At 40.6% G+C, this 17,926-nt stretch overlaps 1 long non-coding RNA gene across 9 annotated transcripts in view; it reads right to left on the reverse strand.

The window, feature by feature from the left end:
* The window catches only part of LOC138387765 (uncharacterized), a 63,020-nt gene that overhangs the window by 40,498 nt on the left and 4,596 nt on the right, over positions 1-17,926 (reverse strand). For 6 of the 9 annotated variants that reach the window (XR_011233968.1, XR_011233970.1, XR_011233971.1 and 3 more), the window contains exons 1-2: positions 16,468-16,603; positions 11,864-11,991 (exon numbers count right to left, since the gene is read on the reverse strand). The exons of 1 other annotated variant lie outside the window; for it this stretch is intronic. This is a non-coding gene — a long non-coding RNA (uncharacterized lncRNA). Of the gene's footprint in view, positions 1-11,863; positions 11,992-16,467; positions 16,604-17,926 lie in introns of those variants that run through there. 2 more of the 9 variants (XR_011233966.1, XR_011233967.1) reach the window with 2 other exon arrangements.

Consider the following 17,926-nt stretch of genomic DNA (forward strand, 5'->3'; position numbering starts at 1 on the left):
TTGCCAGTAAGCAGAATTCAGCAGACAGATATTTTTGTTGGACTCACGCAAAGTTGGTCTCCACAGTGTGTTAAAGGATAGCTACCTACATTTATAAATTAGAAGACTTCACGTGAAAAATCAACACTTCTAGCTCTCTTGAAAAATCAGAAAATCTGGCAATACTGCACCCACATTCCCACATGGTAATAATCTGCTGGGGCTGATTAACAGTGGACCCTCTAGGTGGGGCATGGACTTCGCCGTTCTCCAAAGACAACGCCACTCTTTCATGTTACAACCTGGCTCACGGTTACCTGCCTGGACTCCACAGGCAGCTGAGCTTCCACTCTGCTACGTATTTCTAGTAGCTCCCAGGGAACATTTTATTATTGCCAAAGCCAGGCATGTTTTTCTGCCTTGAGGATATAATATAGCATAAGGGAATAACAACATGGGCTTAGTCAGAGCACCCAAGACCTGAGTTCTAATTCTGTAAATGACTACCCATGGGACCTCAGGCCTGTTTTTAACCTAAAATATATTTCTTCATTTACAAGCACCCAAATAAACCTACAAGCATTTAACACAGTAGGCAAACAGGCCTAAAATCTAACCTGTCCAAGCTAAATTGATAATGTTAAATCCACTGCTTCCTCATTCTTCCTCATCTCAATAAATCATACCATGATCCACACAGTTCTGCTCAAGCCACAAACATGACAGTCCTTACCATATACTCTCCTTGTTCCCCAAAATCATCAGCAAGGTAATTGATTCGCCCTCCAAAATACATAATTTGAACAGATGGTTAGAATTCCAGCCATGAAAACAAACAGCAATTCCTCCCTCAGAATCAAATACTTTGCTGAAATTGCCTATAAATTCAACTACTTAAATAATAGTAGCTTGAAATGTCAAGGTTCCATATTATGAGGAATATTAATATTTCATTAAAAGAAAAATGAAGACAAATATTGGGGATGCTGCACATCACTCCTTGCAAGGTATTGGTATTACAATTCATAAGCTTATGCAATTCTTCAACTCTAAGCTGACAAGGAACTCAGAGGCTATGCTAAATCTTATAATGAAATTGGGAAAACCAAAAGACTACTGTTAGCAGAACTAAAGTGATTTTAGGAACGTTGCAGGATACATGATCAATACTCAAAAATGAAATCTATTTCTATAAAACAATTGTTCAAAGAACAATCAGAAACTGACACTGTAAAAAAAGTTCATTTATAATATGAAAAATATGAATTATTAATCAATTATCAAATGATGTGCAAAGACAAATAGAGAGAGATACTATGTTCATAGATCAGTGCAGTCAATGGTGTTAACATGTCAATTCTCCCCAATTTAAGCAATAGAGTCAGCGCAAGTCTAGTTAAAATCCCAGCAGACTTTTTTGTAGAAATTGACACGTTGATTCTAAAATCACACAGAAATGCAAAAAAGATAGAATAGTGAAAATAACTTTGAAAAATACCATTTGAAACCTTATACTATGTGAATTCAAGGTTTATGATAAAGCCATAAAAAGAAAGTACTGATACATACAACATGGATAAACCTTGAACATACTAAGTAAAAGAAACAGTTACAAAAGGCCACATATTACCTACTGTGCTGACAGAAATGTAAAATTGTACAGCTACTCTGGAAAACAGCCTAGCAGCTCCTCAAAATATTAAACGTAGAATTACCATATGATCCAGCAATTCCACTCCCAGGTATATATCCAACATAAATTAAAACATATCCACACAAAAAAAACCTGTACGTGAATTTTCATAGCAGCGTTGTTCATCACAGTTGTTTGGGTTCACTCACTCACTATCTATTCATTAGTGAACAGAGAAGTCAAATGTTGCATATCCTACAATGGCATAATATTTAGCCATAAAAGAGAATGATGTACTGATATACACTGTCCAGATCAAACTTGAAACATTATGCTAAATGAAAAAAAGCCAGTTGGCCACACAGCATATAATTCCATTTACATTACATGTCCAAAGAGGCAAATCTAGAAAGACAAAATATGTTAGTGGTTGCCAGGGGCTGAGGAGAGGGAAGAACGGGGAATGACTGCTAATTTCTTTTTTTGGTGGGGGGAGCGTGATGAAAATATTGTAAAATTAGATAGTGGCAAGGGCTGTATAACACTGACTTATGTACTTGAAAAAGGTGTTTATGTTATATGAATAATCTCAATAAGGCTGTTACAATAAAAAAAATAATTTCTCCCCTCACTCCCGCAAAACAGAAAAATGGGTTATTTCCTTAGGATGTACTCTCGGAAGTACTAAGTTCCGCTCTGTGACATGTGCCAAAGTGCTTCTGAAACAGGTTCCACAGACTTGTACTCCCTCCAGCACTGCATTTAGCACCTGTGTCACTGTGCGCATGTCTGAATCAGCATCTCTTAAATCTGATAAAAAAATTTTTGGCCGGGCGCGGTGGCTCACGCCTGTAATCCTAGCACTCTGGGAGGCCGAGGCGGGTGGATTGCTCAAGGTCAGGAGTTCGAGACCAGCCTGAGCGAGACCCCGTCTCTACTAAAAATAGAAAGACATTATATGGACAACTAAAAATCTATATAGAAAAAATTAGCCGGGCATAGTGGCGCATGCCTGTAGTCCCAGCTACTCGGGAGGCTGAGGCAGTAGGATCGCTTAAGCCGAGGAGTATCTGAGGTTGCTGTGAGCTAAGCTGACGCCACGGCACTCACTCTAGCCTGGGCAACAAAGTGAGACTCTGTCTCAACAAAAAAAAAAAAAAAAAAAAAAAAAATTTTTATTATTGGTTGAACACTTTCCCCTCCTATTTTCATCATATATTTCTTTCCAAAGGGTCAGTTCTTAGCCTTTAAAATTTACCATCCTTATGGATACAGCACAAATGCTTCACTTTCTCAGAAAATGTAGAAATAGTTACTTTCTTGCCATTTTGGTCAGCAATAATTAACTCATCCCAATGGGTTCCATTTCAGCTTTTAACAATAAAACCTGCCTTGAAGTCAAATATTTTGAACAGTTATAAGAACCACTCTGCTTCTCAGACAGGGAAATTAAGAAGGTCACTACAGTACGAGTCCACCTGGGTTACGTCTATTTCCAGTTTCCTGACTGCAATTCACTTTCAAGTGAAATGTCCAAGTGGCTCCCAAGATATTTTAAAACCACAAGATGTAGCAGAAAGGAAATGAAACATTTATTAGCATCTTGTACAAGCCAAGTGCTTTACGTGTATTACTTCATTTAATCTTAATAAGCCTATTACCCTCACTTAAATGAAAAGGAAAATAAAAATCACCCAGGGTAAGAACTTGCCATGCAGCAAATATGTGCCAGAGTTAGGGATCAAACTGAGGTGTGTCTAACTCCAAAGTCCATATTCTTTCTGCCACTTTACAGTGCTTCCCAAGCTTACTGACTCTGAAAAATCAGAAAGGACTTCAAACGTGAGTTCTGCCACTTACTGTGTCACTAGTTACTAAGCTAATTTAGAACAGTTTACAAAAACAAAATAAATGTAAAAAGAGGAGGCTAAAAACTCACTGTGGAATGAAACTTTTTAAAAAATAACATTTTTTTAAAACAGCAAAATGTATGGAATAATTCTAAACACTTCTCGAATTTATCTCAAGATTCACTTTACCTTCCAACAAACAGAGACACCTGCATATCCATTCACAAACATAGAATGTGGATGAAAAACATTTTTTAGTGACTACACTGCCAGTCTCTAAACAAGAAATACATCATTTCCCAGTAAAAAAGTCCACAGTGACTACACTGCTTTTTATTCTTCTTTACCCTGTGAGAAGTGCTTTCTGCAACACATGCGAGTCCCGGATGTGGCATTGTGGGGTAAGAGAAATGGCCACTGAACAGAAAAAGACTACAAGAGCTTGCGAGCAAGCAGTAATACAGCACAGGAAAGGACATAGCTAAAAACAAGGCAAAACATCGACAGCCTACTCTACCCTAGGTAACAGGTGCCTTTCCTGTGGCAAAGGAAAAAACATTTAAATTATAAAACCCTTAAAGGATCTTTGATTGGCTTTAAAAATTTCTACTTTAAGGCCCAGCACAGTGGCTGGCGCCTGTAATCCTAGCACTCTGGGAGACCGAAGGAGGAGGATCCCTTCAGCTCAGGAGTTCAAGACCAGCTTGACCAAGGGTGAGACCCCATCTCTGCCAAAAACAGAAAAAATTAGCCGGATATGGCGGCGCATGCCTGTAGTCCCAGCTACTCGGGAGGCTGAGGCAGGAGGATGGCTTGAGCCGAGGAGTAGGAGGTTGCAGTGAGATATGACGACTCTACCGCACTCTAGCCCCAGCGACTAAGACCTGTCTAAAAAAAAAAAATTGCTACCTTAAGACCCAAACAATTACTTGACAAGATTGGGACTGGTAATTTCCAAGGACGCAATACATCAATACATCTCAGCAATTCTTCCACAAGAATTTTCACAGTCATAAAACAAAAGTCAAATCAAACATTAACATAAGAATTCTTACATGCTAATTTTCTTTTTCTAAGAACTCCCTCACTCTGACACATAACAAGGGCAGCAATATCTAATAAAACTGTCATACTACACATAGATGAAGGCTGTCAAAAAAACACATTTTTCTTCTAGAAGTATTTTAATATTAAGACATCAGTAGGACTTGGGCAGTCTAAAAAATATGAACGTATTTACAGGCCCATATTTCACCATAGGGCTATTTAAAATAATTGTACTTTACATGGAGTAAGGAATGGTTTTTGTTAGCTAGTATAAAACAATCAGGCTATTGTACAATGGTGACAGAGCTCTTGAGAAAAAAATTACTGCTTAAGTAATTCTTGTCTCCAGTTGACTCTGCCACATTCTGCTCTCCATAAACACCATCGTTTTTAATCATAACTTTACTGACAGCTTTGCCCTTGTCAAACAAAATTTTCACTTTCCAATATGACCCTTTCAAACTGAAACAATAAAAAGCAATGCTTATATGATCATAATATTTCCTAAGGTAAAATGTTATAGAATAGTATGTATAATAAGATCTTACTTTTGTGAAAAAGCATATATTCACTGATTTATCTGGAAGGACATTCATCAAAATATTACCAGTGGTTGGTTATCCTGCGGTGGTAGGAGTAAAGGTTTCTTCTTTACCTTATATGTACTTTCTGATGCTCTATATTAAACACTTTTTTTTCATATGTACATAAGAGAGAGAACAATTTGAGTTAGAGGATAGGAAATGTAGGTGTCATATTTTATAATAATTCAATACCACCAGTTCAAGTCCACTTATTCAGAATTAACATAAAGCAAATCTTGCTCAAGAAATACCAATAAATTCCCCTGAGCCAACAAAGTTCAATTTTTAAACAATAAACTTCCTCAGATAAGAAAATGATGTCTTTAATTTCATGTCTCTTTACTGGAGAGCTGGGTGGAGGGTAGGAAATGGGCTGGAATGTCCAGGTAACCATAGGAAAGATAATAGGAAAAAACTCGAGAAACAAGACAGAATCATTTCATTGATTTAGTGACATTTATTTGTAGAAGAAATCACGGAGTAGCAGAAGTAAATGATCAGAAAATGTAAGCAAGCACTTCAAGAGTAATAATGGGCAAAAGAAGAAAAAAGCCAGAAAAAAAAAACCCCAAAGAACTGAACTCAGACATATTTATGTAAATCATAGGGGGGAAAAAAGGGTAGATAATGCTGTATCACTAACTGAATCAGATCTGCTTTCTTGACGAGAAAAGGAACACCTTTCAAAAGGCTTATTTACTGCTCAGTAGCAAAACCAAGAACACTCTCAGAGGAATCTGAAGATCTTTTGTGCCTGCTTTGGAATAAGCTAAACTATTAGATATGCAGTTAAACAATTAACATACAAACATATACATAGCTAATTATATGTATTAAATGAATCTCAAAGTAATCATCAGATGTGAAGAGAACATAATTTTGAAAAAGAAAGAAAGTAAAGGACTGAGGTAATTTCAGTAACTCCTACGAAGAAATTACCTTTAAACCAAAACAGGTAACTCTACTAGGTTAAAACATAAGAAATTGCCAATAGTCAAGCAAACACCAGCAATTTCACATGGGCCCACCCAGTGGTCTCCTGATAAATATTGAACCACAACCTCTTTTGAAAAAAAGAGCCCTGATTTGTAGCTTTTGCCCATTCCCATGTTGGAACTGTCCCACCATGGCCAGTTTCAAGCTGTCAGACGATGGCACCGAGCACGGAGTCGGAGCGAGAGACGCAGGCACCTCACCAACTCCAGCACACCATGGCTCCACGGAACATGCTGAGGATCAGAGCAGTCCCCAAACTGTCCCACCCTTTTCTAAAACCAGGCTTTTGTCTGATTGATCCAGTTTCTGTCTTCCCTAGGTTAGAAGAAATATGCTGTTGACAGTTTAAAATACTAGTACACTAAAATCATTCATAACAAAGAACAAATGAGACTGGTACCTGGTTTCATCCATTCAACACTTTACTGCACACCTGTTTGGTGCCAGGTAGCGTTCTGGGCATTGTGGACAGCAGGGAACAAGACAAAAGAGGTCCCTGCTCTCCTAAGAAATATATATAAAAATACATAATTTCAAGGACTGAGAAATGCCATCAAGAAATTAAAACAGTAATGGGGAAGCGATTTTAAACTGCGTGGTGAGTTAGGTGATATTTAAGCTGAGATCTTAAAGTTAAGGGGCCAGGCTCAACATCTGGGAAAGACCATTCGGACAAAGGAAACGACTAGTGTAAAAGTCCTAAGGCAAGACCAAGCATGGCATGTTTGAAAAAGTGAACAGACTAACTTGGATAGAGTCTAATGAGCAAAGGTGAGATTGTCTGAGAGGTCGTCAGAGGCAAGAAGATCTCCTGAGCCCAGGAATTAAAGACCAGCCTGGGCAACACAGCAAGACCCCATCTCTAAAAAAAAAATTCTGCTCAGCTGGGCACGGTGGTACATGGCTGTAGTCCCAGCTACTCAAGAAGCAATGACAGGAGACTGCCAATGTGAAAACCTCCAATAGAAGTCTCATAGATTTAGGGAGGGATTTTCAGTGTACAAGAACGTATTGGTATGCCTGTCCTCTTGGTACCGTGCCGCCTATTTAGTCCCCCCTTAAAAAAGGAGAGGAGTATAAGTACATTTATTATTTTGCATGGTAAACTAGCAGCTAGCTACAGCAATCCCAGGAGTTATGATCACACCACTACACTCCAGCCTGGGCAACAGAGCAAAACCATGTCTCTTTAAAAAAAAGAAAAAACAGAAGACCGTGACTATAGCTGAAATAAACTTAGTGGTAGGACTACACACCAGCTCAGAAATAAGGATCTTATTAACCCAAGATGGTTACTTCGTACGTGAAATGCTAACATATGAATCCATGTACGTCAATGTGGAATTCTAATGAAGATGACCTAATTAGTCTATAAAATAGATTCACTATGTTGTTCAGGCTAGGACCATTTCAAAACCATAGGCAAACACTTCTTGCGTGTCATCCAAAATCATTTTATTTGGTATGTAAATAGACTTTTTAAGAATTATAAAGGTCATGTTTATTTTAACATGAAAGAAGAATATAATACCAAATCTGATTTTTCTTCAAATTAGTGCTTAGGAGTTAAAGTAAAATATCAGCATATCAGTCTAAATTACATGTTCATGTTACAAAAACTGCAAAGAAATATACACACACATACACACCCACACTCCCTATAGCCGTGAAAAACAAGTCCACATTATGGCCACATAAAAGTCCCACAAGTCAATAAAGACAAATTTTTGCATATTACACAAAAAAAGGAAACTGTGTAGACTGGTTTGAGGAGAATTTATACTTGCACATAAAATTATTTATTCATTCCAGAACTACTAAGCTACTCATTTCAACAATTTATCTAAAAGATTTTTCTTTTTAATCAACCGACAGGAAATGAGACCTACAGCTCAGGGAAGAAAGGTTAAAAGAAAAAAAATCTTGTCTCAGCAGAATGAAATACTAAAAATCTGCATATCATTAATTCCCCTTGCACTCTCATTTCCCAACTAAATATCAGTTAAACTCCATTTTTAGACTATGCATTTAAGTCTGTACAAGCATTTTTCTTTTTTTTTTCATTTAAGAGCACAAATAAGCATATGCATTTAATACTACTCAATAAACTTGTGATTATTGTAGCTAGCTGCTAGTTTACTGTGCAAAACAATAAATGTACTTATATTCCTCTCCTTTTTTTAAGGGGGGACTAAATAGGCGGTACAGTACCAAGAGGACAGGCATTCCAATACATTTTTGTACACTGAAAATCCCTCCCTAAAACTATGAGACTTCTATTGGAGGTTTCTACAAAAAAAATAAAAACTGCTAAGAATACCATTAGGCTTTCTCAGTAATTTCTCCTCTTCTCTAACAAAAAGAGTTGAGCAAAACACAGGAGAACAATGAAGTTTTGGCTCCTGATCTCACCTGAGCCTACATCCCTGATAAAAAGAAGGGTATTATATAGTCCAACTTGAAGTGTCTAGTCCATGAAAATCACCAACACTCAGAACTCGAGAAATGTAACTGAAAAGAAATATGGAGCAAGCCCAAAATAAATTTTTTACATGTTGTCACCCTATTTCCAAACCAGGTTTTCCTCTTCTTTATTTCATTTGCCTTAGCTCTCTTCATTCCTTTCCTACCTCTTCTGTCCCTTACCATTTCACTGTGTATTTTCACTTCCCATACACAAAAATTGACTTGAAACTTACTTTATATTCTTGTATCTAAATTTGTTTCTACTTAATTCTTACAGGACTATACGGTTTTAGGTGAAGTTCAAATACTTTTGTTATAGAAACATGCACATAGGCTGTAACCAGAATCAGGAGTAACAAGACAAGCAGCCATTCATTCAGGAACTGTGAGTGCCCATCAGGAGCCAGCCTCAGTCCTGGGGACTCTGCAGTGAATAAAACAATGCTCTATCCCTCAGGGCACGAAAGCAAGACTGAGCCTGGAGGACGCCTGGGGGCCAGAGTAGAGGAAGCCAAGGAGAAATCTGATTGTGTAGGACACAAAACCAGAGAGGCAGGAGGTACAGATCAAAGGAGGCTCTCATAGGCACAGTAAATATTCTGGCTTTTACTCTCAAGGATATAGAAAGCCACTGAACGGTTTGAACACAGGAGTGAAATAACCAGACTTTCATGTTAAAAGGATCACCTTGGTTTCTGGGTTGAGAATAGAAAGGTGCAGAAGCAGCGGGGAGACTAGTGACTATGAAAATAACACAAGCAAGAGATTATGGTTGCTTACAGGGGTGGCAGCAAATTGTCGTTCCATTTATAGTTAAGGCAGCATTTAAAGTATATAAAGAATGTACTTTCATGATAATTATTTGAATTAGATGTGGGAGTATCAGAAGGGAGTATCAAGATGTCTATGAGGTTTGGGGCCAGAGAAACTGAAAGAGGGAGTGGACATTTAAAAGATGAGGAAGAATGGAATGGAAACAATTATTGGAGGGGGTGGGAGAGAAGAAGGAGGCGACGAGTTTTCAGTTGTGACATGTTAAATTTGGGATCTAGATGTCTAGTTAAATTAGACATCTAGCTGAAAATGTTGAGTGCGCAAATGAACATACAAGTCTGGAGATTAGGAAAGAAATTCAGACCAAAGATAAAATTTTTAGTTAGAAATATATAATTCTAGCTAAACGAGATGAGATCATAAGGGACTAAATATCAATACAGAAGAGGTCTAAACATATATCCCTGGAACACTGCCTCATTTTTTAGAAGTTGGAGTGAGGAAAAGGAACCAGCAAAAGAAACTGAAAATAAGCAGTAATATCCCAGAAGCAAAGGGAAGAAGGTTTCAAACAAGAGAACATTATCAACCACATCAAATGCTGTTATTGCTGCTATATTCACTGACATTAGAATTCACCAAAGAGGTCACCAGTAACATCAAAAAAGAGCTGCTATGGTAGAATGGAAGAGAAAAAAAAAAACCTCACTGTAGTGGATCCAAGAGAGAGAGGGAGTACTGAAGACCACAAATATCAACTTTTCTGGATAGTAGTAACTAAAGAAAGATCTGGTGTGGAACAAGGTTCTTTAAACATGGGAGATATCAGTATCTATATGCTGCATATGTATCTATATGCTGACAGGAATGATCCAGTAAAAACAGCACACTGACGCATCTCGTTGGCATGCATGAGGGGATGGACATGGAAGCAACGCAGTGTCCTTGACAGGAGGAAGGGAGAGAACCCAGGGCAGCCGTGGAGACCGGGGGAAAGACCAGCAGGAAATGCAAAGAGCATGTGCAGAGGCCTGAGGGACACGGAAACGCTTTCTGATCGCTTTCATTTTTCACACACAGGAAACACGTTATCAGAGGAAAATGGAGAAAAGGTTAGAGGTTTGAGGAGAGAGCTATAAAATAATCACTTATGGGCCTGGCACAGTGGCTCACACCTGTAATCCTAGCACTCTGGGAGGCCGAGGCGGGTGGATCGCTCAAGGTCAGGAGTTCGAGACCAGCCTGAGCAAGAGCGAGACTCCGTCTCTACTAAAAAAATAGAAAGAAATTATCTGGCCAACTAAAATATATATAGAAAAAATTAGCTGGGCATGGTGGCTCATGCCTGTAGTCCCAGCTACTCGGGAGGCTGAGGCGGTAGGATCACTTAAGCCCAGGAGTTTGAGGTTGCTGTGAGCTAGGCTGACGCCATGGCACTCACTCTAGCCCGGGCAACAAAGCGAGACTGTCTCAAAAAAAAAAAAAAAAAAAATAGTCACTTATGGGAATGCTAAAGTGATTCAACCAGGGCAATGTACTAGGATTACACCACTGTCACCAACACAAAGGGCCTTCCTGAGGTCAAAGGTCAGGCACTGAACGGGAGACCCGGGTCAGCATGGCTGTGTTTCCCTCAGACCACAGTCTACTGCCCAGGCGCAGGCTGAACCGGATGGAGAACTGCATGTAAACGGTGTGGGTTGGAGGGCTGGCCAGCAGAGTGCAATGGAGGAGCGCCCTACATGGAACTGAGGGCGCATGAAAGGGAGAGATTATAATAGTGGACCACGGCTTCAAGGCAGGGAATATATTCAAGTAAGGATGTGCAGGAAGGGGGACAGTACAGAGGTGGCAGAAGCAATGGACTGCAGGTCCCAAACAGACAGAAGTGCTGTCAAGGGGGGTTACAGTTGTCCCACGGGGGTTTGGTTCATGGAACCCCACCATACCAAAATCCCCAGATGCTCAAGTACCGTATATAAAATGGGTAGGTATTTGCATATAACCTATACATATCCACATACTTTAAAGCATCTCTAGATTACTTATATGTAAATGCCATCTAAGTAGCTGTTATACTGTAGTTTTTAAATTTGTATTTTTTTTTTTAGAGACAGGGTTTAGTATTTTTGACCCACAGTTGGTTGAATCCTCACATGTGGAACCCACAGACACAGAGGGTCTACTGTATTTGACAGAAGTTGGAAATAGAGGATGTGGAGGCCCCAGTGGAATTATACCAAATGAAATATCCTTAGTAAAGTATGGGCAGTTCTGGTTAAAATGTTATAGAACTACCTTAAACACTAAAGCAAAACGTCACCCTGGGCAAAGTGGGCCCGCAGATGAGGAAAGCTGGGAAGCGAAATTAAAGATAGAGAATTATATCACAGGAATTGTAGCTGGGGGTCCCAGACATAGAATTCTCAAGAAAACTATTTCCAGCAGTCCTAGGGCGTCAGCTTTGAACAACCTGTCCAACTCAGAAGACAAAAATGCCAGATCACAATCAGATGAGCTAAAATAAACCATACCTTTCCCCTCGATCCCTTTTCCGCACGGAGCTGGACCCTGAGCAGGTGAGGACGTCATACTGAAGAGAATCTGGCAAAGTAACAAGAGAAATCAAGTAGGAATCTTCCTCCAAAGCAGGCTTCTAGGTCTGAAACAGTGGGAACCAAAGAAGAGTTCAGAATTGTGTGAAAGTCTCAACACTGATTATACTGAACTGCACCTTCTAATGACTAAAATAAGATTATGAATAAGTGACCATAAGAGTTTTTATTACCTGAAAGTTACTGGAAAAGCTATCTGATCTTACTAAGAGCTCATCCAGAGGTAGAGACTGAATCTATGGAGGGTCTGAAGGCACAGTGAAAACTGTTTTCTGCTTAACCTTACCAAGTCCCATCCACTGAACATACTAGTTCCATAGATACCCATAAATTCCCACTACATGTAAGGTATAAAATATACCCAATGCTAGATGTAGTAAAAATTCATTTTTGCTTTACTAAGCAAAAAGTGAAAGCAAATTATTAAGTCAAATAAAACAAAAGTCATTTTATGTTTGAGTACAACTACAAAATTTGATCACGGAAGATGTCATAAGAAATCTTAGCATGAGTTTCTAAGCGGGCAAGCAACAAAACAGAAATAACAGGGCTCACCATTTAGTCATTTTCAAAGTCACCTCTATTTAATGCAGACTTATCTAATGCATTCTAGGAAAAGGATTGAGTATGTGTTACCATAATTTTGACTAAAATACATTTACAGGTATTTTATAGTGTCAAGATAAAGACAATAAAGACAATTTATTACCAAGTCTTTTTGGCATTTCAATTCAGAAACCCCATCTGGATGCAGTCACAGAGCAGTCTCAACTAAATTCTAGTCCATTCATAATTTGGTAGTATTACAGAAAGATTCAAGCATACTTAAGCTTTGAACTGAGGCAGCAAGTCAATATTTAATATGCTAAATTCCAAGTTTTTCCAGGAAATATGAAAAAAAAATCAGAAAAAATGCTATCACCTAACTAGCAAGCAAGCATTAAGGATAAGCACATGTTTTACTCAGTTCCTCTCAAGAATACACAGGGAACCTACAATGCCCCATTCTGACACATTACTAACATTTAACATTCAATAAAATGTTAAAATATTTGTTTTATAAAAACTGAGATAAGAAAACACTAAAACAGGCCAGTTGGAGTGGCTAGTACCTGTAATCCCAGCAGTTTGGGACACAGAGGCTAGGAGTTCCAGACCAGCCTCGGCAACATAGCAACACCTTGTGTCTACAAAAAATTTGAAAATTAGCCGGGCATGGCAGTGCAAGCTTATTATCTCAGCAACTCGGGAGGCTGAGGTAGGAGCATTGCTTGAGCCCAGGTGTCTGAGGTTGCAGTGAGTGATAGTCATGCCACCGCACTCCAGCATGGGTGACAGAGAGAGACCCTGTCTCTGAAATAAAAAAAAAAACAAACTAACAAAAAAAAAAAACACTACAATAAATCAAAACCAATAAGCATGTTTCATTGTGAGTGAAAAATCTTATAAAACCTTAAAAAAATCCCAGATTCATCCTAAAACAGATGAGAAACCTAAACATTTTCATGTTTTTTAAAAAGACAACTGGGAATTAAAAACATAATAGCAACCTATACTAGGCAATAAAGGTGAGAAATCTGTTATATAGCATTTAAATAAAAATTTTAAAATTCAAAAATGTTTTCTACAAATGCTAATTGATAAACTCTCACAATCTACACAGGCAAACATGGGCACTGCTGCAAATGCCTTGTTAGCATCATTCTTCATCACTTGATTAATTACATCTGAGAGAAAAGAAATTCCTTCTAGATCACTCTGAAGGGCCTTACAAAAAAATGAACCACCCTCCCCAGCAGACACATCTACCTCGATGAAGAAAACACCAACAATTACAAAATAGGATAATCCTGGAAGTTACTCAGCCTCAAAACATCATGAACTACTCCAACACAGGAATAATACTTTAAAAACATTTACAGTGTTTTCTAAAATACAAAAAATATTCATTATGAATCCTGATTTCTTGGAAAAAATTATTTTAACATGTCTCCATACTGTTGATTGTCAAGAATTCTGATGATGTGCTTACCCAAAAAAAAATGCCAGGCACTTTTTATTTAACATATCACAGCCTGCTTACATTGTTCTTTATCATCACTATTAGATTTCTTGTCAACACCAGACTGATAGTGGTAAATTGTCAATAAATACACATTTCTTCCTCCAAGAAATACACGTTTAAAGAAAAACTATCACAACTCTCTACCACTAAAATTTGAGGGATTCCTTCCCTTATTATTCCTAGGAACAACAATCATAAAAAGCTAACAGCCAGTAAGTCTACAATCTAAAACTTCTATTTGAATGTATACATTATTTTCAACAATGTATAAACTATTATAAGCATTGACAAGTCAAAAGGGTCCACCAAAATTCAAAAGCTAACTGCAAAAAAAGTAGTAATCTACATTATTTTGTAAAGATCAAGATTGGCTTTGGAGTACATTAACTCAGACTTCTGAAGAGGCCAAATATTGTTTTTAAACATATGTAAATAAGATAAAAAATAGGCAATGCAACCTTAGAATAAATGCAATACTAAAAATTTCATCTTCTTTTTAATAAGCACTTTTATCAGTTGTAAAACTACGGTAAAGTCCATATATGGAACCACAAATTATTACTAATAACCCTTCCAATTTCAGCACTATCAAGCTAATACTGTATTTGTTTGTAAATAGTAAAGAAAAGGACAAAATAAATTCCTGAAATGGTGCTTTACTTAAAAACGTTTCTTATGGAAAAGGAATCCAATGTTTATCATTACTGATTTTTAAAAATAGAAAATATTGTTGTTGCAAAGATTATTTACAGAACACAGAACCAGAAGTCCATGACCTTTCAATAAATACACTGTACTAAAATCTTCTTGTAAGAGAGAGATAATAAAAACACCAGTTTGTTAAATCTCTTCCTCCCTTCTTTTTAAAATGTAGATAGATTTTATTAAACTGAAAATATGAAAGTGTAAGCCAATAATCTTAGCCCTCTTAAGTTACTTATTATCTTTTCAATAGACTGTTATGAATTTACAGTTCCCGCAGTTCACCTGCCACCTTTCCCAACTTAAAGCAGGCACTAGGAGTTTAAGACAGTCTCCACTTGCAACATCGATTATAAGAAAGAACTTTATGCTCGTTTTAAAAAAGGATTATTGTGAGTTTTGTTCGTCCCCAGAAACACCACTCAACACAGATCCCAGCACATAATAGATGTTTAATGAATATCTGTTGAGTAAATGGTAATGTTTAATTGTATTAGTGCAACATTAGTTTTTTTTCCTGCTTCAATTTACAGTTCTCCCTTTTTGGAAAAGACACTCAAGACCATAGCAGGCCCTCAAAAACACATAAACAACTTTATTCACAATGAAAAATAAAGCTGGGTCTCAAAATACAATCCCAGCGCCTCTTTATGTTCTCCCTTATTTTTAAAGAAAATGAGAAATAAAGCCTGTTTTTAAGAAATAGATAATGTATACCAACTTTCCTCAAAATAAAAAATTCACATTTCAAACTTATTTTCGATGATAGTAGTACTGAGAGTAACAACTGATTGTTCCAAAGTATGCATATATTGGGTAAAAATCAAAAACAAGCATATAAACAAAACTACATGTTTTTTGCCAACGTTTTTCCCTTAATCTTAGTCAAAAGGGTATGTGCCTAAATTTTACTAGATGTGAGACCAGCTTTGTCTGATGTTTCCAGATTCATTCGTTCAACAAATATTTTAATGAGCATCTACTGTATTCCAAGCCCTTTAACGTTTACGTTTGCAAACTGCACACCACCACCGAATTCCTCTACGAAGCCTTGTCATTTAAAAGAACTGCAAGGTAATAAGGAATCTCAACACCGTTTCTTGCACACATTAAGTCAGTGGATTGGGGCGCTTTTTCAGCCGTTAAAGCGGCAACAGCGAGCCGCTACCGACCACACCCGGGACCCAAAATCACAACCAGGAGCCACAGCCGGTGAAACCACCTGTGAGAGTAGCCCGCGCTCCTCCACCGAGGAGGCGGCCGGGACTTCCGCTCCGAGCCCAGCGAACTCCGCTGCGGGACCGCGGGCGGGACGCGCCGGGCGCCTCGGGCGACTGTCGGGGCTCCGGAGCCGGGTCCCCGCCCGCCAACCCTCACCTGGAGACCCCGGCCGTCCCCGCCCGCCCCTCGCGCCACCCTCGCGACCGCCAGACCCGCCAAGTGGGGGGAGGGGTCTGCGTTTCCGCTTTACCGCGGCGGGGGGTCGGCGCCTCGGTCGCCTCCTGCCTGAATTCCGAGCTGAGCTCGGGTCCCTTCCTCAGAGGGAAGGGAGGAAACCCAAAGGGCGGGTCCTCGGGGAAGGGACCTCGCCGGAACCTCGAAACGGAGCCGCCGGCTCGGTCCGCAGCCCACAGCCCGCAGCCCGCAGCCCGCAGCGCGCGCTCACGGCGGAGCCCTCGGGGACCGGGGTTCGAGGCTTCAGGCCGCCACTCAAGGGCCCGAGAGGGCGAGGCGCGGGGGCCGGCGCTGCACTCACCGTCGCCTGTGTCTCGGCCGCCCGCTCCCGCAGCGCCGCTCTCGGGCCGGCTCCGCGGCTCCTGCCGCCCCCACGCCCGCAGCTGCGCTCCCGGCGCGCTCGCCGCTTCCCGGCTCCCTCCGCCCAGCCCAGACTCGTGCGCAGGCCCAGCCACCGGCGTCGCGCGCTCCGGCAGCGGTGAGGGGCGGGGCTTCATCGCGCAACCGCCACGGCCGCCACACTGGCCCCGCCCCTGAGCCACGCTCCAGCCAGGCCCCGCCCCTGGGCCCGCCCCAGCCAGGCCCCGCCTCGGGATGGGCGGGCGGCGCCACCCCCACCTTGGAGCCGCGCAGGCTGGGCGGCCGCTGCTGTGGGGAACCGGCCGCCCACAGCAGGGGGTGGAGCCTGCGCGGGAAAGCGCGCGCGGAAGATGGCGACCGAGCCTGGGCGGGAGCGCGCGGGAGCCTCTTCCCAGCCCGGCCTGCAGGCGGCTGCGGCTCGCGCCCGCCCGGCCGCGGAGGGGCGGCGTCTGCGCGCGGTGTGGGCCGCGGCCGCGCCCTGAGGAGGAAGCGGGGTGCCGAGCTGGCGGGGGGCGAGGTGTCTGTGGTAGCAGTTGAGACCTCGAGGTCCTGAAACCTTCGGACCATTGTTGTTTTCAATGTCACCGTCAGAATCGTTTGTCATTCACTGGCTTCAGGCCCGGCACATCCAGCTGGCATTTGCAATGCGAAAACTGTTCATGCCCCAGACCCCTGTGACTCCTCCCCGGGATCACATACATCCCAGAAGTCGGGACACGTGACAGTGTCCCAGTCTAGCGGCCAGTACTCCACCAAAGGACCCACAAAACTCTGCCTGTGGTCAAAGGGACAGAGAGAGCCAGGTGCTGGTGTCAGGGCATCCTTCCAGCTCCTCAGGCCACAGACTTTGGCGTCATCCTTGGTCCCTCTCACACTCTCATTTTCACTTCCAATCTGCCAAGAAAGCTCGTTGGTTCCACTTCCAAAATACATCAGACTAGTTCTCACCTGCGTTACTTCCAGCATCTCCATTATACCTCAGGGACCTACTAAACTGCAGGGCCTCCCTGCCCATCATCTACTCTGTTTATTGTCAAAACAGCCAGAATATCCTCTCACAAGGAAATGTCACTTAGCGTTGATACTTAGCCTGAGCCAGGTATTTAAAATTGCAACCGCCAGACACCAATTCTCAATCCTTCCTACTTCATTCTTTTTCTTTTCTTCCCATGATACTTCACACCTGGTAGCAATCTCTATGGTCAGCTTTCCGGATCTATGGTTAGGCATTCACAGATTCAACTAACCGCAGATAAAAATAGTCAGGAAAAAAAAATTAAATAACACAAAAAATACAGTATAACAACTATTTATATAGCATTTACATTGCATTTGGTATTGTAAGTAATCTAGAGATCATTTAAAGTATACAGGAGAATATATATAAGTTATACGCAAAT

The sequence above is a fragment of the Eulemur rufifrons genome, chromosome 7, assembly GCF_041146395.1.
Source record: "Eulemur rufifrons isolate Redbay chromosome 7, OSU_ERuf_1, whole genome shotgun sequence".
In the NCBI taxonomy this organism is placed as follows: domain Eukaryota; kingdom Metazoa; phylum Chordata; class Mammalia; order Primates; family Lemuridae; genus Eulemur; species Eulemur rufifrons.